The sequence below is a fragment of the Sinohyriopsis cumingii genome, chromosome 2 (assembly GCF_028554795.1).
Source record: "Sinohyriopsis cumingii isolate HCF-2022 chromosome 2, ASM2855479v2, whole genome shotgun sequence".
Classification (NCBI taxonomy): Eukaryota; Metazoa; Mollusca; class Bivalvia; order Unionida; family Unionidae; genus Sinohyriopsis; species Sinohyriopsis cumingii.
Genome location: NC_142962.1, coordinates 159,914,107 through 159,938,137, shown reverse-complemented (window position 1 = coordinate 159,938,137; position 24,031 = coordinate 159,914,107). Strand labels below are relative to the sequence as shown.

Here is a 24,031-nt window from a genome sequence, read left to right as displayed (position 1 = left end):
ATGAAGATATTGTTATTTTATGCTCTAAAAGAAACTTTATGTGCACACATCGGTGACTTCATCGACTTTGTGATGTTTATAGTAGTTATCGTAATTGTACCCATATTTGAATCTGCTTTATACTTGGTTCTCATGCATTCAGTTTTTAACAACATACTGCTTTTTAATGGTGGTGGTAAAGGTGATGAACATATTATTATTATTATTATTATTATTATTATTATTATTATTTGTTGTTGTTGTTGCTTTAATTTGCATAACTGCCCTACATTTAAACACCAATCGTTTCATGTTCAACTTTATACTTTTTGAAAGTTGCAAATTCCACATAAAACCATTTGCTGAGTGACATTCTATATTTTATGTTCTACATCTGAGCCCCAAAAAATAAATCCAATTATTTTGTTTTTCTTACAGTACAATCTTGTTTGCCAGGACGGGCTCGGTTTTCTCAAATATCCATCCATTAGGTAGCCCCACAATCATTCGGTGACCTCGAGACTTTCTTGTCGCTGTCAGGGACTGAAGATTTCAAATTCCCATTATTCTACACTCGCAGTTAATGTCTTTGAAATCCTTGACATTCGTATCTGAAGGTACCTGAAATTATATACAGGGTATTTTAGAGGTATCAGCTTTCTCTGGATAGATTCAAAATAAAGTAACTTCAAGTTTACTGCTATTTGAACTTTACGTGGTCATGATTACAAGCACACATGGGAACTATAATGCGAATATTTAGAAAAGATGAAGAGTAACAGGTGATCGCTTCTCAACAAGTACGTAATTTACAAGTGCACATGAATCCGCAGGTAACTACATATAAATAAAAGCTACCAGTTTTGCGACGCTTAAGATAGCGCCTCGGATGTGTGAGGTCGCGGGTTCGAACCACGTCTGAGTCATACCAACGACTTATAAATATGGTACAAACAGCTGCCTCGCTTGGTGCTCAGCATTAGGTGGGTAGTGTTAGGTCTGGTCGGCCAGGTGTCAGGATAATGTGACTGGGTGGGACATCATACTACATATCTGCAGCATGATACCCCAGTGCTAGACATCGCTATAAGGTGCCACACTGTTGACGTCTTAACGATATGACTCAAAATATCTTAAAACTACGTCAAAAATCCAAATCACACACGCACACACACACACACACACACACACACACACACACACACCTGCGCGCGTTCACGCACGCTTAAGATCCAAGTGGTTGTTGCGTAAACACTATGAAATCCATGTTATGGACAAATTTAGTTTTTCTCCACAGGAAGAAATTTTCAATAGTATTCCATAAACATGCTGCTTATAAATACAATCGCCAGGCGTGAGCTTGAAAAGTCGCATGCCAAATGTTGTTAAAGTCATCATATATGAAAATAAGATACTTTAGGTATCTCTAGAAAAATCCATTTGCACTCTTGGAACTTTTCTTTGAGTTGGCACCATATAGCCAATATCTTACTGAGGTGTAGTCGATTGCTACTATATACACACTAGAACAATCCCAAAACTTACTTGTGACGGAAGAATTCATATCACCCCTCCAAATTCCACTTTTTTAAGGTCAGAATCTTCACAAAAGAACAACCTCTCCCTCTCTCTCTGCAGTGAGCAGTAACTGAGAGACTGATTAGAGGAGATGAGATAAAAGTATTCGGTCCAGTCATAAATGTTCTCATTTTGTTGTTAAATAGATGCAAGTAAGGTACAGAAGAAGAAATAACACTGTTTGTATTGACTGGGTCAAGCAAATATCCAACTGCGATGACCAAAAGAAATTAAACATCAATTTTCATGCTTCGTTTGCCATTTGGGAAGGGTTTTGTCACGAGAAAACTATTTCCTTGTAACATGTAATATTGATGCACTATATCCAATATACTTATTCCGCTTTTTGTAGTATTCTTTCCTTCTAGGTGGTTAATCGGGCCGAACGTCCGCCTCATGTGCGAATGGTCGCGTGTTCGAACCCCGGCAGAATTGTACCAAAGACTTGTAACAATGGTACTTGCAACTGCCTCGTTTGGCGCTCAGCATTAAGAGATTAGTGTTAGAACTGGTGTGTCTGGTGTCAGGATAGTGTGACTGGGTGGGACATGATGCCACATGTCTGCGGCATGATGCCTTAGTGCTAGACATCACTATAGACTGTCACACTGCCGACATGGTAGCTATGTGACAGAAAAATTGTTAAAGCTACGTTATAAATCTCTCTCTCTCTCTCTCTCTCTCTCTCTCTCACACACACACACACACACTCGTACATACATTCCTTCTTCGTTCCGTTTACAAGCAGATGATTCGATACATGACGGGGACATGGCCATGTACGGGATTAACGAATTAAGGTTCTTTTAAGATAATACTTTGTCAGTGTAAACAAGAGATGCTCTGTACATAAAGGTGTGTGTGTGTGTGTGCGTGTGTCAGTCCCTCAACGTTTAAATCTTTCATTTTTTGTCTTCGCAGAAAAAATCCCACCAAAAAAAACCCCAAACAACAATAATAAATTTAGAAACCCGTTATAAAATTTATATAAACGAACATAAATACATCGGCGATATTTTGGTTATGAAATATACTATCAATGGATGACGATTTAAACCAAATAATGTAAAAAGATGGATAATGGTTGTTATATTTCCAGCTTGTGTTATGTAACATGGTAACATTGACATGACGCCTTGCTTGAAAAATCTGTCAGCGTTTCATTAGGCATCGACCGTTTAATTGTGTGTGTGTCTGTGTGTGTGTCTGTTTGTGTAAACCTGGAATTTTGTTTCAAACTCACATATTTTTCTCTATCACTAAAACTATTATTGTACATATAATTATTTGTTTTTCCTTTCTTTTACAAATGAGAATCTAGACAATTTGTTCAAGCGTGTTTGAGGCTGGATCTTTTCTTTTAAAGAAGTCACATGCTCTGCACCCAACCACCCCTCAAACGGTCGGTCTCGTAGCATTTGGTACTGCACTATTTTCTCTTGGAAAGACAATATATATAATTAAAATGAACATGAAACGCCGATGATGAACCACTGGGTATGTTGGTGACGTCATTACAGACTATTATGCTGTATGTTTTGGAAACAAATTTAGCATGTTTCAAAACTCTCGTTGGTTTGTCTTGCTGATTAATTTTGTGTTGAGAGAAAATGCACATATTTAGCATACTACAGTTGCAATGCAGCGCTGACGGCTGGTCCTTGTTTTGCCATCAACGGTCTAGTAACTTTTCAGTCGGTATACTATGCGAGGAGTATCGGCTTCGAATTCTACGACCTTTGGTCTTGGATGATTAGTCAAACGTACAGGACACATGTTGAAAAGGTAATTCCCAGGCACTGTGATCTGTATTTTCCCTAACTAATTATGGAACTGCAAGGTTGACCACCTGCCACTGACAACAGAAGGAACTGGAGCGCCAAGTCCGTTGCATTGTGTCTACCAAAGCGGCAAAGGAACGTCTTGACGTTCGGTATTAGATAAAGTCTGTTTAACGATACTTGTCGTAGCAACTGTAGTATAGGGGATAACAACGTTCACGTATATTTCTTCAGCTGAATCTATCGCAGACATATGGAAATGTGTTGGTGACGAAAAATAGATATCGGAAGGATGGAATTCTCAGAAATTTCCAGATCAAGACGGATATCGAACTTCAAGTTGGATTTTGTGTTTGACTTGATTATGAAGTGTGTAGTAAGTGAGTTTTGTACAAGCACGAACAGCAAGCAGTATCGGACTTTTATATTTTAGAAGGAAACGGATAAAATTCTGAACCATCTTAAATGGAGATTTCTGTGTAACACGCAAGTCCAGATCTTTGATTAAAACTTGTGACGCTTGTTCCATGCAGCTGATTACATGTTCAGATGAGGAATTGATTACAGTATTTTCCAGACTGTTGATTGCAAACAGTACAATTCATTTGTAAGGTATACGTGTTTAATTATTGCAATTTCATTCATTGATAGCCATTCAAACACACATATATTTGTCTGAATATTGTACGCACCACTCTACACCTTCCAATTTTAAACAATGTCTGATTGGTGGTTTTCATTCAAAGGTGATGTGGCAATTTTAGTTTCCTCTCCAGATACTTTTAATATAGTACATACATAAGACGAGACATGACTTCTAATGCCATAAATTTTACCTATATGATTTATATTTATGAGAACTTAGCATAAGAGGTATTTGTTAAATACATTACCTTCAAGCGGTTAGTTTTATGTTTCCACAGTTTTCTCGTGTTTGTATTCCATTTACGGTCTCTACAGAAGAAATCGAAAGTTCTTCAAATTGGCACGGACCACCCATCCACTAATAATTCAAGTAGTTATACACTGTAAAGGTGTTCTGATGCATACGCTTTGCTGGGCAACTTGACACCATTGTCCTCTCCAAGGACATCCTTAATTACCTGGTATGAAACACTAAATTGACCCCTTTGATTACTGACATTACATGAGGATCTCGTGCTAACCCAATTCAATGCATGCACATCGTCGGACTGCGTCAAGAGCGTCGAGGGGTAAGTGATGAAATTCGAGTTAAATGTGCTTTTATTACGTAAAGATTTATTTAACGATTCCAGTAGTAAAATAGATCAATCTCAAACTCATAATTGCAATGGATGGATAATGAGAATAACCGCACTTAACGCTATTCGTTATGATTTAAACGAAATGGCATTTATTGCCCATCCCTTCGGAGGCCTCTAAATACCCGTCATCTGAGGAGTTATTTTTCTCGCCGCGTGACAGTCATTGTACATTACTCTCACTGAGACCAAATAAATAGTGCACAGGTAGACCTATTCAGATCAGCTTTATGTACAAAATAGAAGTCTTTAGAAAGTTTGGGAAAAAAAACACCTTGTACGATCATAAGGCCATTGGCTGACTGGTACTGGCATAGAGTTAACAATAGACCCAATTATTCTGTCGACTAAAGCTCACCCAGAGTGGGAATTATAGACCTGAGTCACCCGACACTCAATACATTGGAAAATATTCAATAACACTGTCCGTAAAATGGGATTTTAAATAAATTTGTGTCATTCTTAGAGATTGTTTTACCATGAAGTCAAAACGGAAACAATCCTACTAAAAACGTCACTGATAAAAAAGCTTGCTTCCATGTATAAGTGATGCGACAAGCTCTGTCCTTAGCAGATGTATGCATACTTTAAGTGACCCCACCACTCTATCCAAACTTGAAACCGGATTTATTCTAGTGTCTCCTTTCATCTAAACAATTATTATCTACACAGTCTGCATGCTTAATTGCATAAATATATTTTAAAAAACAACTTGCAAGAGAGCCGTATTATAACGGGCGTATAACCCCGCGTTACCCATTCTCCCCCCCCCAAAAAAAAATAAGTGAGATGCAAGCAGACTTTCACAGAGTCCTATGTACAGTTAATTTGTTAAAATATGCACTGGATATACTAAAGTTTAGGAGGTTCAAATATATCGCTTATATACCACAGACCCATTCCATTACTTACATGTTTACGCCCCCCCTATATTGATAGTTCCGTTCCTGGTATAATGTAGTGGAAATATGAGAGTAACACACACACACACACACACACACGCGCGCGTCTCACACTGGCACCAATGCCGCAATGGGCACACGGTACTAATTATATGGAAAAATGAGAACCAGCCTGGCAAAGGGTGAACATAAAATAGAGTATATATGATTTATCTGGCCAGTCTTGGTTAATAATGTAAGTTATTTTTTTTTTAAGGTTAAATAATCTTTTGAGAGCTTATCCAAGTTGTAACTGAAAAAAACAGAGACATTATTTTATTGATGAAATTTCAGCTTGTAACCGTCTTGAATTTGAAACACTCATTACTGAAATTAGCACCTGACTGTTTGGTATGGAATTGAAAGCACATGTTTCAAACACACGTAGGCCTAGAAAATGCCGCGGCTCATACCCCTTTCTCTACACAGAAGCTGACACCCATGTTTCATCTTTACTGATAAATATAGGTTTATCATGAGCACTCAGAAATTTAAAGTTATTGAATTTTTAATATCATGGTTTTTGCATAGGTTTACTGTCTGAACTGAATTAGTACCGTGAGTCCTAATAGACGAAGGACTTTGTGCGGCATGTGGTCATATGGCCGGGCCGTATGTACAAGTGTCGATTTCTTCCCCGCTTCTCACCCTCTTCCTTGGAGATAACCCTTTGGGTTCACATACAAATGATGTTCCGCTGAAACATCGACTCCTTAAACCCCCAATGCTGCAGGAATCTGTATTCGTTTCTTTTTTTTTTCCTTTTCCGTGAGATACAATAAATACACAAATATAGATTTTAAGAACACACTTTTCTATTTTGCTTGTGTTTGAGTAGATTGTTCTAAAAAAGATGTTGCACTGGAGTTCGGAGGATATAGCTCTACGACTTTATTACTAACCTTAATTGAAAATGATAGAAAACGAGAAGTATGGGCAGTTGGAAGTAATATTTAGTGGGGGCGAGGAATATCGCGAAAGAATATATAATGATAAAGGTCATTTGCCAAAAATGGCGTTGTTCCTTAAATCCTAAACGACGGCGAAAGAAATGAACCGTAGGCTGAAAACACTCTGAGGATTATATGCGTAAATAATATAATGCCAAAAAGAATTCGAGCAGGATATACGTGTTTGATGCAACGTCAAATACAATACATTTCTAATCTTACTGATCTTTACACTTGAGTATAATAGAATATACATTTTTCCATTTCTTTCTGATTTTACTATCTTCATCGTAAAAAAGCCTGATTTTACTGTCGTCATCGTAAAAAGGCTGATTTTACTGTCTTCATCGTAAACAAGCCTGCTTTTACTGTCTTCATCGAACAAAAGCCCGATTTTACTGTCTGCATCGTACAAAAGCCTGATTTTTACTGTTTTCATCGTAAAAAAGCCTGATTTTACTGTATTCAAAGTACAAAAGCCTGATTTGGGGACCCCGAGTGGCCGAGTGGTCTAAAGCGCTCTCCGTTACGGATCGCTGCCATCTCACCTCTGTCTGTATGGGTTTGAGTCTCGGATTCGGCCAATGTGGGTATGTGAGAAAGCTTGCCAGTAGCTTTGCGTGGGTCAGTGGTTCTTTCCGGGGTTTTCCCGGGTTCTTCCTCCACCATTAATACTGGCCGCCATGTCTTCATCGAACAAAATGGCGTTAAACCCCACAACAACAACAACAACAACAAAAGCCTGATTTTTACTGTCTTCATCGTAAAAAAGCCTGATTTTACTGTCTTCATCGTACAAAAGCCTGATTTTACTGACTTCATCGCAAAAGCCTAATTTTCCATTTTGAGCTTGCACTTAAATCATCATTTTAAACAGGTATTTCGAGAAAAGGTTTGCCTGTATACTTTACAAGTCGGAAAACAAAATTATTTATTACCTCCCCAGCGCTTTAGATAACATCTGCAAATATAGTGTTTTGCGTGGGTCCTTTCTTTACCCCAAACGATAAAATCACTCTTATGACTTTCAAAACCACTTTGTCACCGATTGAAGATACTGCTGAATCAAATTAAAGTTGTGTATGGTTTTCTTATGCATCGATGTTATTCAATCTAAAATAAAGGAAACACGAGGGTCAGGATCATTTCCAAATAAAAATATTTTCTTTAATTTTTTGTTTCTTGCAGGCATATATTAGGAGTCTGAATAGTCGGTGTCGTAAGAATCTCCTACATTGTGCCCAGTATCCTAAAATCTTACAACGTTCAATCACGGCCAGCCACTTTCCTTGTGTAAGAAGGTGATTTAATAATTCTGGGAACTTGTGTGTTCACTATTCTATAAGACCCTTTCCACATGACGTCATCGTCAGCCACACTGACAGATTTTCCACTGAATGTTTATGGTTGATTGGTTGGTTGGTTTGGTTTAACACAAGTTTTTCAGCACATGATATACAAATATATATCGACGCAAATATACGAACATACCATAATACAAGCTTCAATAATTTGTTTCTTTAAATCGTGTACTTACAGAATAGTTAAGAACAAGATATTTGTAGGCAGTTTACCATATTTTCGTTATGAATTTCCTTTCGGTTGTTTTTTCTTCACTGATACAGTAACTAAAATCAAAACCATATTTTGAATATTATAGCAAATAGTAAATTTTAGACTAATGCACTCGTTTAGATATACAGAAACATTAAAGTAAAAAAATCAAAACTTCATAACGAACACATAATTGTTTTAGCTTTTGTCATATCTTACACCAGGATTCTGCACGGCTCAATCATTCATGTGCTCAGATCATTACGCAATGTTCGCCCCTAATTTTACAGCTCTTCATGGTCGGTACAGGCATATGCTTGCATGTCAGAAGTTTAGTTAGGAAGCAATATAAGGAATTTTACGTTCAATTTCGTAAGTTCAGCACACTTGTAGATATTTGTCACTTAGATCTTTACAGCAAGGATTCGATTAGCTGAAAATTGTGTAGAATTCAAGCGTAAACGGTTTGAGTTGCATCTAGTTGATGAAGACGATGTTTGACAGGCAGATCTTGTTATGAGGAAACGTAAGGTCAAGGTCGCAATTCCTTTTCCGACGACCTATATTCGTAATGTGCCTATCTCTGATTAAAGCAGCATATTTAATATATGTCAGTTTCATTAAAATTATTAAGGAAGGCAAACAGTAATTTCTTTACAATAAAGGCAATATTTAACAGTCAGTAGTCAAATTTGCGACTTGGTGGAAAATTCTGGCATGACAGTGATATTAAGAGTTAAGTAATGATTTTGGAGATATTCTGTACGAACTAAAACTGTTATATTTATATCCAAGGGTTACCATTATGTTTAGCCTTGTCTATAAGGACAAATGGTAATAATGAACACCATTTTAATGTAGACACATGTAGATACCGTTTAAAAGAGAAAACATGCTGGTAAGTGACGAATAGATTATAGATATGACTGAAACATTACGTGCACCGTTTTAGTATTGCTTATCATTGCAATGAAAAGTAATATACTTTATTTTTTAGCTGTCATTTCTTGTAAATACTATCACTGTTGATAGCTTTTTCAATCCATCACACATGCAAACTAGTTAGCTATTTTTGAATTTTTTCCACATAAAATGAACACTTCATAAAGATATGGGACAAAATTACATCGACCCTAATAGGGCTTCAAACTAAAAGGAAACTAAAAGCGTACGAATAAACATAATTTCAACAGAATTGTCACTACAAACAAAACACCTCCCAATATTGATACGTTTTTCCAAAGAACAGATTTTAAGGCGTTAGCACTCATTATTATTGTTAACGTTTAGAAGGAACATGAGGCATGTTTGAAGAGGTTCGTTATTGGAAAAATTCGTTCAGTAGAGGCTCAGTTAAACCTGAGGGTCCGACTTATGAAACGGCCGACTCAAGATGGAGAAGGAGTTGATTACAGAAATTTGTATTGCACAAAGCCTTCTCTAAATATATTGAACATGCGTAAAATAGATAATACAATTTCAAGTTTATTTTATATTGTACGTACAAAATTTCTATAAAAAAATAAAAATATACGTTGGAATTACTCTATCGTTGAATATTTAACACTTTACATATATACGTATGAACGTTAAGAGGAAGCTTCATATCTGGTCAAATGGTTTAGAAACAAAAACCACGTGTTAATGCTCAATGTACCGATAACATACCGTGGAATCAATTTTATAAATCCTCACAATCATGACATACCGTACAAATAAATTTTGGATAGGCACAGTCATTGGTTTCACACTCTTACTGTAAAAATACGAAACAGTTTTGGATAGCTTTTAAATGTGTCATGAAACAACTGTACCAGCAATATCAACCTTTTGATGACGAATGACGACTGTCAGTTTGTATATTATGCCATTGAAAATGTGTAACCTTTAAACACTTAGAAATCTACATGCGTATATTATGTCATGAAGGATACTCTACGGCTTTCTGACATTTTCCTTGAAGAATTTACAAATGTGTGCTAAAATAACAAATTAATCCCTGCTTACTATATAGTGTATAATGCAGATTTAAAGGCATCACGTGTAGAACGACGGTTTCACAGATTAAAGTTTTTTTTTTCTTTCTTTTTCAAACTGAGAGTCGAAGTCGAGGTTGAAGTGGCATGATACTATGCAAATCTCCTGAAGGGAACTTTGAAAACTACTTGGACGAAGATGGAGAAGCAATGCTTGGTGGCTAGTCCAAAATGTCAAGTTACTTGCTTGTTGTGCACCTAAGTAATAGCTATGGTTGGGTCATGACATAATATATGTCAGTGAAAGAAATTTTAAAAAAAGAAGAAATTGGACAGGTAGAAGACATTTTGGTTGAAATACCGGATACATACGATACTGGTGTATGTTAGAAGCAGAGTTATAGAAGATGATATATGATAGCAAGCGCACTGTTTTAAACACAACTTTGGCAAACCAGAGAAACCTAACAGTTTACATACAGTTATGTTTAAAAAAATAAAAATAAAAAGGTGTGTTTTGCTTGAAAACAAACCTTGGCCTGAATCCTCCACTGAACAAAATACAAATTGAAAACAAAACGCAAGACATAAAGATGAGGATAAATCACTTGAAATTGATAACACTGTGCTTGGAAAACCAAGGGAGAGTATGGGGGAAAAGGACAGCCATTTTTAAATGCCAGAAAGATCTATCATTTGCCATGTGAACAATTATTGACACTAACTTAGCAATAGGTAGTTAGAAAACAAGAAAATTAAACAAATCAAACGAACGTAACGTATATTCTCAATCGGTGTTATATGCACTCGTGTGTAGCAGACACACTCGCATGACGACCTAATAATTAATTATCATCTATCTACACAGTAATTCCAGATTCTTATGAAAGAAATCAAGGTATATAGAATTAATTATAGAGAATTATAAATATACATCAGACAGAACGGAAAGTGCTATCCCTTGATTCCTATAGAAGAATGCTTGATAAAAGTTGGCAGAATTAATATTTTAATACAAATAATACTATCATACAGGTTAGAGAATTTTTAACTCGTACTCTACGGAGATTCGAACCCAGATCCGCGGGTAAACGGACGGCAGGCAAGGCGATGGTGGGTGCGATAAACTGCCACACTGCAGATCGTAGCGATGACTGATAAATCGTTAAAGCTACGTTAATAATCATAATCTCTCTCTCTCTCTCTCTCTCTCTCTCTCTCTCTCTCTCTCTCTCTCTATCTATCTATCTATCTATCTATCTATCTATATATATATATATATATATATATATATATATATATATATATATATATATATATATATATATATATATATATATATATATATATATATATATATATATATATATATATAATGAAATAAAAAATGCCTAATATCTGTATGATGATGGACATGTTTAGGTTAACATCGTATATACATTACTTTACAGACATGAACACTACGTTAAAACACTCCATAAAAAAGCACAATTCTGGACGGATTAAAAACTTATTTGCTTAGTTTCATTTTAGATTATCCATAATCTCAACTTGTGTATAATCTGCGATTAAATCATTTTCCATGAAGATAGTTTCTATAGCTTGTTTGTCCTTGCTATAGGAGACCTCCTGAACATTTTCACGCAGGTCCAATACGATAGGTCTTTGCTTTTAAATACTATATATATATATATATATATATATATATATATATATATATATATATATATATATATATATATATATATATATATACCACATACATTAAAATTAACATGGCATTTAAAGTGTTGGTATAAGGCTATTTGATATACTAGTACCAATACTATTGGTATATCAAATTGTGATCCGCCCATTGCGCAATGATACAGATATATAAACATTTTAGCGACCGTCTGCAGTTAATTATAATTCAATGATGAATTTCCACACACTAATCGTTAGTGATGTATGAAAATAACGATAAAAAATATCAATAATCCTCGTTTTCTAAATGAATATAATATGGTAGACATTTTCATCACAACCTTGATTTCTGTCCCCCCCCCCCCGCATAACTGACAAACAAACTACGCAGAAATGTGAAGTGAGAGAAAAGGAATTAAAACCTTGAATTAGAAATTACACCAAGTAACCTACAAGAATATGGTTCTTCGTAATGATACGTGTGCACTTTTTGAGATTTATATACAGTGTTTATCAATGATACAAAGTTACAACCATGTCGACATTATACAATAAATTCCTCGGTTACATGGTACACTGTATTATGTTTTGTTTTTGTTGTATTTTCTTAAACGTACTATAATGTTCTAAAAATCGATTATTGTTATTAATTAATTATGAAAATGTCCAAAGCCCCCCCCCCCTCTCTCTCTCTCTCTCTCTCTCGCGACCATCGTAGCAAGATACGGGCTAACATCTATGAAAGTACGAACGAACAGGATTTCCGCTTGTGTCATCCCACGATATCTCTGGACTTATGAGAGGGAGAGAGAGAGAGAGAGAGAGAGAGAGAGAGAGAGTTTATGTTCAGTGGTAATGTTAATAAAGCAGAACGATGACTTAGATCAACTGTAAATATATTAAAATATGTTAATTACCTCTTGTTGGTCCGTCTTTTCGTTTCTATTTCACGTTAATTTCCATGAGCCGGTAGGTGAATGGCTTAGCGTTCAAATGAATGGCGTAGCTAACGAAGTTTTTGTAGTGCGATACTTTTATCATTATAACCATCTTTCACGTTTAAATCATAAGTGTGTATTATTTTGATTTAATCAATGTGAAGCAAAATAAAAACTAAAAAAAAAAAAAAACAATGAACTTATCAATATGCAAAGGTGATTGTGAATAGCCACAAAAGGCATAGAAATACATTTTGTAGCGGACACTCAGGGATGTTAGGAGTTCATTCACTTGGTCAATACAGAGCTGCCTGTAGTTAATCTTAACTCCGTTCAAAGGGTAAATATATATATTTGTATTTGATATAAATAAAATATATGTACAGTATGTACGTTGTATCAATGATACATCGCTCGTTGTATACATTTTTCGTTAAAGGAAACTCGGCAAGCATCGTTCCCTTTAAATGAAAAATTTATACATCTCGTGGTATATCATTGATACAACGTACATACTATATATATATATTCCTGCCGTCGTTGATGTGAAATTATTGTACCTTGATGGACATCCAGGAATGGCCTTTACAACTTATCAGCCACTATGTCTGACCACTTTTCCGTCTTTGAATGAGAATTCCATGTATTATGTCTTGCTAAAATGTTACAGTTTGTGAGTAATAACCATGTAATCATGAAATATTCTATATTAGATCTAGCGCAGGTAGTCTTCCTACTACTACTCACTCCAGAAATTATAATCGTATGAGGTTTTCGTGAGTAATGCCTTTGCCGTTCCTTAGGATACATAAAAATACCAAGGAAACATTTTGAATACGTAATTGTTTGAATGTATGCAACATCAGATACAAAATAAGATAAATTTTGTGAGCACGTACATTTCAATTTCTATCTTTCTGAAATTGAATACCTTGTGGAATGTTAACTAATTTAAGGTCACTACAATACAATCTATTACCATGTATACTTCTCAAATATAAAAGGATGAAATGGATATTACACTTGTTGATCAAGGAAGTACTTTGTTGTTTTTATAAGTTGTTGTCAGAGTTGGAATTTACGTGAATAAACAATATTGGTTTACGTTCTATTGTCATAGGTGTTTTTCTATTTGCTGACTTGTGAATCATTTAAAGTTCATATTTTTCACTCCTTTTGCACCGTAGCAAAATACATGTTAGACTCATTCTTGGAGCAAAACACCTTTTAGACTCATTCGGGGAGCAAAACACATTTTACACTCATTCTTGGAAGACCACACCTGCTAGGCTGTGTGTAAGACTGGCTAAAGTTGTATTGGCTGCTATGTCGACAATTCCTTTGTTGTAATGTAGTCGTAAAAAAAGTAGTTATATTTTCGTAGTTATTATTTACCGACTACGTAACTGAAACAGAAGCAATCGTACCGTCCTGGAGACAAACGTTTCCTATTTACTGCCTTGAACTCCCATAGAAAGAGCACAGTAGGCCTACTGTGATGTTTGGATTTATTAGTGTCTAAGGTAAGTGATATTTGAACCTTTTACCACAAGCTGTGAAGTGAAAAACTTGTTTCATGTGTTTTGTGCCTCGTACGTTTTTACACTTTTTTCACTCATGACAACTTGTTCAGTCCTGTTTGTTCCGACTGATGCCATAACTAGGTTACTGTCCTTCAACTTTAGACGATCATTGCTTCCGTAGATGTGAGTTCTTTCTTTCACTAGCATTCTACCGAACTTGTTTACTACTTCATTGTTAGCATCTTCCGTTCCTTTCATCTGATATGATACGAAACAAACTAGTTGGTACAATATATTTTCGTCTAGCTTTCTAAAATTTGTTCCGGTTTGATGATATTTGGTGTGAATATAATACAATGATGTGTTGAATTAAGGTAACTTCAAAGGTGCAAGGCATACGATATACGTTATTTATTAGACTCAAAATCATCGAAGACTTTCAAGCTATAAGCACACTAATTCCCATCCAAAGTGCGACGAATATGCTCAAGTAGTTTTACATTTTGATCAGAAGACTGATACTTATTCAGTGTTTGGTTGTTGTGGCTGAACACGTTCAGAGCAGTAGATCTGTTGTCAAGTGTTCTCTTGTTTTGTGGGATAGAATATATGTCCGGATGAGTAGAATCATATACAATGTAGCAGTGAGAAGGTTTTATTGCTGCGTAACATGGATGTTTCTTTTAATCTTTGATTCAAGTAACCACATGTCTTGGCTCTAGCTTCATTCATCCTCTGTAGCGTTTGCATGTTGTCTCATGCCTAGTGTTTTCTTCTTCAGATGTACCAGGATGAAGTCGATTGAACAGAGGATGCTTCCGTTAAATGCTAGACCACGAAAGCTTCTGCATTACGCATGCCAGATACAGCCAGTTGAGTCACTCGAAAGAGTATAGTGAAGGTTATCGCTTTCAGAAATAAATATTCCTATGTTTGAAATTGCGTTGCTTTCAGCATGGTGTTCCAAAGAACAACGCAATAAAGGTTTGCTTCTTTAAATAATTTATTGTCTTCTATCGTCAAAGCAACAAATTCTGGTATTGCAGCCAGTTTTTATCTTCCCTCCTGACAGAATCGCTAAACTTATTTAATAATTGTTTTTTTTTTAAATAACATATACGAGATCCCTTTACACTGAAAATAATAATATTCATATTTAAAATCAAACGAGCAAGCAACACATTGGTTGTTTACGTTTAATTAAACGTCAGATCAACGTGTTTGCGACAATATTTAAAATGATATCGATAATGTATAAGCCTGAATTTCTGATTTAAATGATATATAGTTAAATCGATAACTATTTGCTAATGATTGGGTGGAGTGTCAGGATTGCAACACCTATCACCATTTTGACTAATTTTGTATCTCGAACTTGTTCGTCTTTAACAAATGAAATTTAATTTGTTCCATGCAAAACGTATTTTAGTGCCATCAATATAGAGATATGAAAAAACGGGTGCGATGCAAAATTCGTAATGAATTTCAGATTCATGCTTCATTTCGGTCTCATTATCAAATTTGTTTTGGATTTACCGATTTCTTCAATGTTCTAATTTTGAAAAGAGCTGCATTAATATTTACAATCATTTCAAACCAGTTTTGAATGTCGCCAAAGGTTCGTTTAGTTCGGTTTTCGGTATAAAATTTTACCGCGTAATGTGAGCCATTTTATATATTTCAGCTGTAATTGCATCTGCTAATGTGATACTGTTTTGTCCAAATAATTTTGAAATCTTTTCTGTTTAATTCTTTGCATACACCACCTCCTACTGCACCTTCTCGATCTACGTATTATTTCAAATTTGGTTTTGATTTTATAGACTCGGTATTTAACTTGCAAAATTCAGCAAGTATAACATACTTATGGCATTCATCATTAGCTCGAATTTTTGATGGATCAGTCGTAGGAATTTTGATGTTTTGCGTATGACTTTCTAAAGCTCATATCGAACCTTTCATCCTATGTTTTATTCAGTGTAAATATTGTTTGACGCTAGATTACTCACGTAGTTTTTCTTTTACAGCTAACAAAACTCGAATGTCATTAGAAAATGTGTTGAATCTTTGTTTAAATTCGTCTTGAGCATCAAAAAATGTTTCTGCTCTTTTCAACTTTTTCTTTAGATCCTTGACTGCACCAACTCTTTCAGCGTCTCCTGTCGATAGCTTGTATTCTATTGTAAAAATTTTCTCAATGCATTGAATCGATTTCATAATTTTATCCTCGAATATTTTGTGTATTATTGTATCAACATGTCTCTGCACAAGTCAGCTAGTATCTGCATCCGTTAATTTTACAGGATTGCATGAATTTGTGATACGTTACTGTTAAGGTTTGATCAGTGTTAATTATATGGCTTAATGTTGCATCCTTCTCCCTTGTGTTTGTCTCAGAATTTAAAAGTAAATGAAAGTGACTGGGATCGTCTAAAAGAGATTACAATCAATGCCATTTATCTAGTGATAAACCTGCATCTCTCGACGTACGTCACTCTGGTATTATTAACTAACAATAAGAAACATTCTTTTAGGAATACCGTGAAAGTCACTTTTCCGTCATCGTCTACTACACTGGTATTCAATATATTTAGGGCACATATTTGTAATTTCTTGTCACAACCATTGATATTATGAACAAAGTCATTACGAAAACATATTTAATGGACAAAGACTCGAACAAAGTAGATCAGTGTTTGGTGTTGTTGATCTGATAGAGAAAAATGTATGCATTTTTAATTTTAAGGAATCCATAAATTGTGCAAAATTCGGGAGATGCACGAAGAGTTTGTCAGGCAATTAAATTCTAGTAAGGTAGAATTGCTGTTTGTGTTAATTTTACTTTTGACGATTTTATTTCTGAGTTTGCTTTGTTGAAACATGAACATACATCAAAATGTTGTAAAAGCAATCATATATTAAACGGTTTTCATTTCATTACTGTCCTTTCCAAAGCTAAACATACTGTCTGGGTGTCGTAATTCTCAACAACGAAATAGATTTTCTGTAATGAAAATGGATAATTTACCAATTCTGTTACCCCTAGGATTGTTGAGGTATATTTGATTCCTAAGGAATCCGCGTGAAAAGAGTGTTTCATATGCTACACACGAATGAGTGGTGATGGTTATTATGTTTGGCGATAATCATGTGTCAGACACATTTTTATGTTTATTAAAGTGTGTGTTTACATGCACACCTGTTTATTGTGTCAAAACGGAACAAGGTTTCATGTTTTGTTGACATTATATATTCATAGGGACATTGTAATCAGCAAAACGTTAAAGTTATGATGCTCAGTTTCGTATTCTGCTTGTACGGCCACTGGAGGTGTCTTTTATAAAAGGTTCTATAGCATCTTTATAATTTAATTTCATCCATTCTTCCAAAATATTCAATGCTAGCATTGAAATTAATGTCATCAATATAGTTTCACTGGATAGAACATAAATACTAAACCACGTCTTAATACACTATCGTAAATTTTACCCTTCATGGATTTTGCGATAATATCTACAAGGATCGTACTAGTAGCAAATAGCCAAAGAAAAAACTGTTACTGTAAGTATTCACGATTAACCCTTTCCAGCTACAGGGACAGAGGCTGAAACTATTTCCACCCCTGTCGTCACCCCAAACTCTGTATGCTGTTTTATTATTCTTTCTAACAGTTTTAATCTCGTTAAGGTTTGCAACCCGATACTAAGACTATTCTCAATTGTTTCGTGTATAAGTAGTGTGGAATATAAAAGTATTGACCCAATGATGCTATTTCTTCGTTAGATAGTATGTATACACGTTTGGGAGGTTTCTTTGTCCGTGTACCATAGGCAGACCACAGGCAGTGTACCAACTTTGTGAGTTTTCAATACTTTATCTTAGGATATAAAATATGATATACACAAAGTGAGTGTGTGTGTGTGTGTGTGTGTGTGTGTGTGAGAGAGAGAGAGAGAGAGAGAGAGAGAGAGAGAGAATTTATTCTTCCCTGGGTAGCCGAATATTTTTCTCTGTAAATGGTAAATGTTTTTGCTTTGCGTCACATTCATACCTCAAGGATGGAGTAAAACTGATTCACAAGCTTAAGCAACTTATATCAGTTTATTTTATTTTTTTTTAAATTTAATTTTCATTAGGCTTTAAACATAGTTACTCTTTGATTTATGAGTTCTTCCTGCGCTTGAAAAGTGCAGACTGAAGATTGCACCAAAGATACAATTATTCTCCTAAGTTTGTCCATTGAAATGACATACGCTATTCGTGGTAACTTGTAAGCTGGTTAATAGAAACCGAAATAATTAGGTGGATAATTTCTTCAATATGCATGATTGGCGGTGGGCGATTGCAACCTCAATATATTGTTTAAAATCAACCTTAAGGATACCATTATATCGAGTTCAGTGTTGCATGATAAGTAGTTTTTATCACACTTTTATTGTTAGAACCTCAATTCTTGTGTTATATAGACATTCTATGGATATTCCTTTTGTGCACATAGTGAAAGCAACATTTCTCGGTCACACTGCATATGCTATGAGGCACTCGACTGTGAACTGATTAAGTGAAAATGGAACAATTATCTCTTCAACATCTCCAATACACATGTTTGAATGAGGACCTATTCACATTATAAACATCTTCAAATAGCATTTTGGGGATAAGTTGATAAGATCCTGAGCGATAAACAGAGATCATGTTTTTTTCTTCGCTCGTAATTTGTCTGTTGGTAAACGCTATGTTGATAATTACCCTAACAGCTTTTCTGGTATTGAGGTGGATGATGCATACATAGTTTTATGTTGTTGAATGTTGTAGGGTTTTGCAGTTGTGCTTTCTAGTGGTCGATGCTCTTAGTCTCTGATATTATTGTTATGTACACGTTTTTTTTCCAGAAACAAATTTGCCTTTCGACCAAATGAAAATGATACATAACGCAGTTACATAAAAGAGCATGTTGCAACTTCGTGTCTTCTTTTCACGAGGCATGCTTGTGATGTCTTGTGATGCTTTTGAGTCGTTTTGTTCTTTTTTCGGACGTGCCGTTCTTAATCTGCTTTCGAACGTCTTCCAGGTAATCATTTAAGATAAACGCAGCTGGGGTCTTTTTTTTTGGTGTAAAATAACAGTTTCAGTTTATTTACTATACTATCATCTTTTGCTTTTGATTGTAATAGCATCTCACATTTGGAAAGCAAAATGAACATAAATTTGAATTGGAACACATTATAATTTTGAAATTTACTTTGAGTAGTGGAAAGTAATTTAAAATTTGCTTGGTTAGATACAAAGATGAAACTAAAGACATGCCATGTGCGTGGAGAAGTTAAAGCAAATCAACTGAAAAGTTTGAATTAACTTATTCACTAAGGAGACTGTACGACCACAGGTATTTCCCCTGAAAGGATCTTGAATAGTTTTACCTTGTCTATTTGTCATGTGCAGCTTTATTACTTGGTAAGCTTATACTCTGGTAATCACATACATTGTAATAATTGTTATTAAAGGCACACTTTCATAAGCAGCAAAGCAATCAATAATACGCATTTATATATCAAGAATTTGTTTATTCAGTGCTTTCCCATTTCTTTTCTTTTCTCTGTTTTTGTGAAATGCTATCAGACAGTAAAGTTTGCAAGTGGATTTTTAGAGCAAATTCAAGACGTTTCGAAGGTGTTGCTACAAATGAATATGTTTATGTTTCACGCCACGTCTCAACTTGAACGAGATGGATATAAAGTGACGCTTTGAAAATCTGTAAATTTCAGCATGTTGCGGAAGCAAATAACTTTTACACAAAAAACGTCCTATTATGACGAATATGACGGTAAAACAGTTGAAAAAATAAAATAAGTCAGTGTTCTCACTGGACATTATAGCAGGTCAGAGTGGAAGGAATATGTTAGTCACAGTAGGTTGGGCAAAACATCGATATTACCTGTTGAAAAGAGAGAGTGTAAATATCTGTTAGAACATACTGCTTTTCCAACACAACGCATAAAAATACCCGAGTAAAGAGAGATGCAAACAATAGACACAGACTATCTGATGAACAGGTAAGAGAAGGTGTAAGTGACGAATACAGAGTATAGAGCTTTTACCTGAAGTTAAATAATTATTTACTGCAGAAGAGGACATCAAACTCAAGGTTATATAAATAGCGATGTTTTCAAAGTTAAACTAGAATGATTTTGGCATGTATGACAGAGACCGAATTCTTAAACAAACAACAGCAAAGAAACATACCTACAAAATACTGTATTGCAAGAACAGTTTGAAAGTGTTGCAACTGAAACAACTCACTGAGGTGGACACGTAGCACAGCTAGAGATATTTTAGAGTCAACAATCAATTCATATATTAAGGACACGTTGTTATTAAGTAAATCCTGTAATAGTTATTTCAATACAAATGTATTATAATAGTTGCTATAGCCACTACAACGAGTAGCAGTATATCAGGTTTTGATATCTCTGTGGCCAATTCCGTGCAAAGTTTAGCAATTGACGGAGAAATAAGTGATGGCAGTGTTCCGTCAGTAGCTAAATTGATTCATTGTTTCGTTGGCAAAATTTTGGAATTTCTGTCAGTATAATACGTTAATTAGATGTTGGAGAGTTTGTTTCTGGTAATAGTTCGTTTGAAATTTAAACTTTTCTTCAAGGTGGTAAAAGGTAGCTTGAAGAATTTTGCAAAGCTCATCATCGTAAGTGATATCTTCAGGTGTTCTATTGTCAGTGCAGGTGAGGCCTTTTTTCAATTACAAAAGATAACAAAATACCCCAGATAAATAAGAAAAGCAAAAAAAAAAAAAAAAAAAAAAAAAAAACATAAAAACAAAAACAAAAACAGAGCAAACAAATCAACCACACAAACAATTATGGATGATTTCTTAATTTTTTTACACAACTCCGCTGCTTTAAAAAGTAAATTAAAACAGCTCCCGCAATCACTGATATTGATATAAATGTTAATTTCATGATAAAGAAAAGGAAGGTGGCTAACGTCATCCGAACGACCGAGTATTACCTGACAGAAGAAAATCCATCATCTTTATATTCATAATCTTCATCGTCCTTGTTCTTCTCCTCGACATGTTTGTCCAGTTTGTCTTCTTTTCTTTGGTCACCTATAATTTCTTATCGTACTGTCACAGATTATTAAAAATGTTACGCAGATTTGATTTAATTTATATTTATTGTAATTTTATTGCTTTTTAGTCCGCTTTAAAATTTTGTTATTCTATTATATGCTATTATAATATAATATTATTTACATGATTTGGAATTTTTTTTTTGTAGAAAATATGTTTGATCTGACTCCAATTATAAACACCAAAGGCTGATCTAATTCCTGACCTTAATTCAAAATTAGTAAGAGCCACGTGAACAAGTTTTTTTAAATATAATTTATTTTTATTGTGGAAATAATAAGGGTGAGATCAAGGTTGTATTGGATATGTGACCCTGGGCTTGTAAATAGTTTTTGTGAAGTAAACAACTTTGTAAAATTTTATTCTTATAGTAAAATGACTGATTTATGTCAGGGCCATGTTGAGAGTACGTGATGTAAACATGATCACGTGACCCTTATACAGGTACCTTTTCTGCGTCTCAAAATTACTGTATAACCAATGTTTTAGAGAAATAATCTCACTCTGCGCTTAAAACACTTGATGTCAAGTCGTTTTCTTCTGTTGTAGCCAGTTTTTGAGTTATATATTAATTTTGCTTCAGATTATTTGGATTCTAAAAGAGTAATTCGTTTTTCTGGAAATATTTGACTGCTCATACAGAATTCTTGAACATTTCTTAAAAATTATTATTCGGATTTCCAACACCGGAGTGTTATTTCTTGTGTTTCTACAAGGAACTGTAGACAATAACACTGTACAGGATATAGCACACATCATCGCTTTCCATATTGGATTCTTCGTCGGGACTCGAACTTGAATTCATTAGAACATGTCATTATTAGGAATTCTAAAATTTTATTCATGAATAAATCTTTGATTATGTTGGATTTGATTCTTAAAACCTAAGTTCTTTTTTTATTTTTGTTGTGTTTTTTTTGTTGTTACAGGGAAATAAATTATTTGTTGAATTTTTCAAAACTTGTTGTTTTCACTCTTTCCTTCTTTACTGTTTATTCGAGCCTAAACACGTAACATAAGAATAAGTCTTTGGGTTATTGTCAATAGCTGCTGTATGTACATTAATAGTAGGGATTAATCCTTGTTAAATGAAGCACCCGAATTTAGTTGAGTTATTGTCTAATCTTTGGATGCTTACAATTTTCAGGACAATATTCACCCTTAAAATTGATTCATAATCCTGGAATAAAATGTTTCAAAGTTACAACAGAGACGAAAAATCTGCGCTGTAACTTGGTCTTCATAGTGCTAATTGTCATATAATTTTCTTGATAAGCTGACAGTGGTCTCCATTATTCAATTATACATACTCTACAGCTACGTTTGTCAGCAGCTAACATAGGCTCCTAAAACCCTAATACAGATTTATGTTCCTCTGGCCCATTACTGATTAAGTATTTCTTTCCTTTCAGGTATCTCCAGTGGTATTATTTTTTTATTTTAAATGAGTTGTAGATCAAATTAAATTGTTCAATATATATGCTTTGTTATTTGATTTAATAAAGCTATTTTACACAACGACAACACTTTTCGCAACTAGAAATAAATTTGTAATTTGTATAATGATTTGCCTGCTTCTGGTACAGTATGCCACTAGGAAGTATCATCGACATTTGCGTTTACTTGATTTTTGAAAAATTGCCACGTTCAACAGTGCTCCATATTGTTTCGTCAGTCATTATTGTCACAATTGTAGTTATCATCAATGTTTAATGGCTTGTTTAAGAAAACGGATTTCAGTATTGTAAATATTTATATCTCTAAATGCATGTGCCATGTTGACAAGGTCAGGCGATTTATCTAACTTGATAAGTTAATTTGAATGACAGGACGCGGTTAATGCTCCGTATTAATTGGTTATTTTAATCTAATGTCCATTATTTATATTCAAATATAAATCCAAGGTTGACGTATTTTTGGTGCAAATACATTGAGCCTATTCAAATTGTCTTAAGGAGCCAACGCATTCTGGCTTTAATCTTTTCACTTCTTCCTCCTTAATACCATTTTGTCATCGTTGATATTCCGTCACTTTGATTATCAATTATTTTTGTTGACTTTACACATTCTTCGCATCTCGGCTATCGTATGTTTTATCCGTACGTTTCTCTTTTTGCATTGTAAAGTTTTACAACTTAACTGAAATGCTGATCTTATCATTTATATGTGAAGGTTAACTTCAATTATTAAATGAAAATTGTATAAAAAATATTTTTATAATCTATATATTTTACACGTAGTTGAATGTGTACTAGAGTTTACTTCATCCTATTTGTGTGTAACATCCTCCAGTAAAAATAATTTTGTTTAATTTTATGTAAATCCTTTGTTGCAGATGGTATTTTCGTTATGTTAAAATTAACACAGTAAATGATGATTCAGAAAAAACGTATAATCAATGATGTAGTTGACAATATTGCTTCTTTGTATTGAATAAGGTAATTTTTAATGTGCTCTTTGTTGCATCGACATTTTATATTATTTCATTGGCATTTATTTTATTAAACTATTTAATAGTCCTGCTTCTTGTCTTTTACATTCTATCATTTTTATTTTAAAAGAGATATTATTGGCAAATAGTATAATTAAGTAATAAAAATATTATTCAATATCAATATAATGTCGGCTTCTGGCATACAAAAATCTGTAATTAATCTAATGTTTGAGTGCAATAAGGTGGCTCCAGATTAGT

The 24,031-nt window shown here is 34.4% G+C and overlaps 1 protein-coding gene and 1 long non-coding RNA gene across 4 annotated transcripts in view; one reads left to right on the top strand and one right to left on the bottom strand.

The window, feature by feature from the left end:
- Positions 1 to 4,327, bottom strand: part of LOC149806207 (uncharacterized) — a 145,140-nt gene extending 140,813 nt beyond the window's left edge. The window contains exons 1-2 of the mRNA XM_089951142.1: positions 4,232 to 4,327; positions 416 to 600 (exon numbers count right to left, since the gene is read on the bottom strand). The gene's annotated coding sequence lies outside the window, so the exon portion shown is untranslated. The remainder of the gene's footprint in view (positions 1 to 415; positions 601 to 4,231) is intronic.
- Positions 3,271 to 23,858, top strand: LOC149806206 (uncharacterized). Of its 3 annotated transcripts, XR_016419871.1 has the most exons (4): positions 3,271 to 3,950; positions 10,166 to 10,304; positions 14,971 to 15,173; positions 22,752 to 23,858. It is a non-coding gene; the product is annotated as an uncharacterized LOC149806206 (long non-coding RNA). The 3 variants fall into 3 exon arrangements; XR_016419870.1 differs by lacking the exon at positions 3,271 to 3,950 and having other exon boundaries at positions 5,698 to 10,304; XR_016419872.1 differs by lacking the exons at positions 3,271 to 3,950; positions 10,166 to 10,304 and adding an exon at positions 13,827 to 14,189.
- Positions 23,859 to 24,031: the final 173 nt, after the last annotated feature.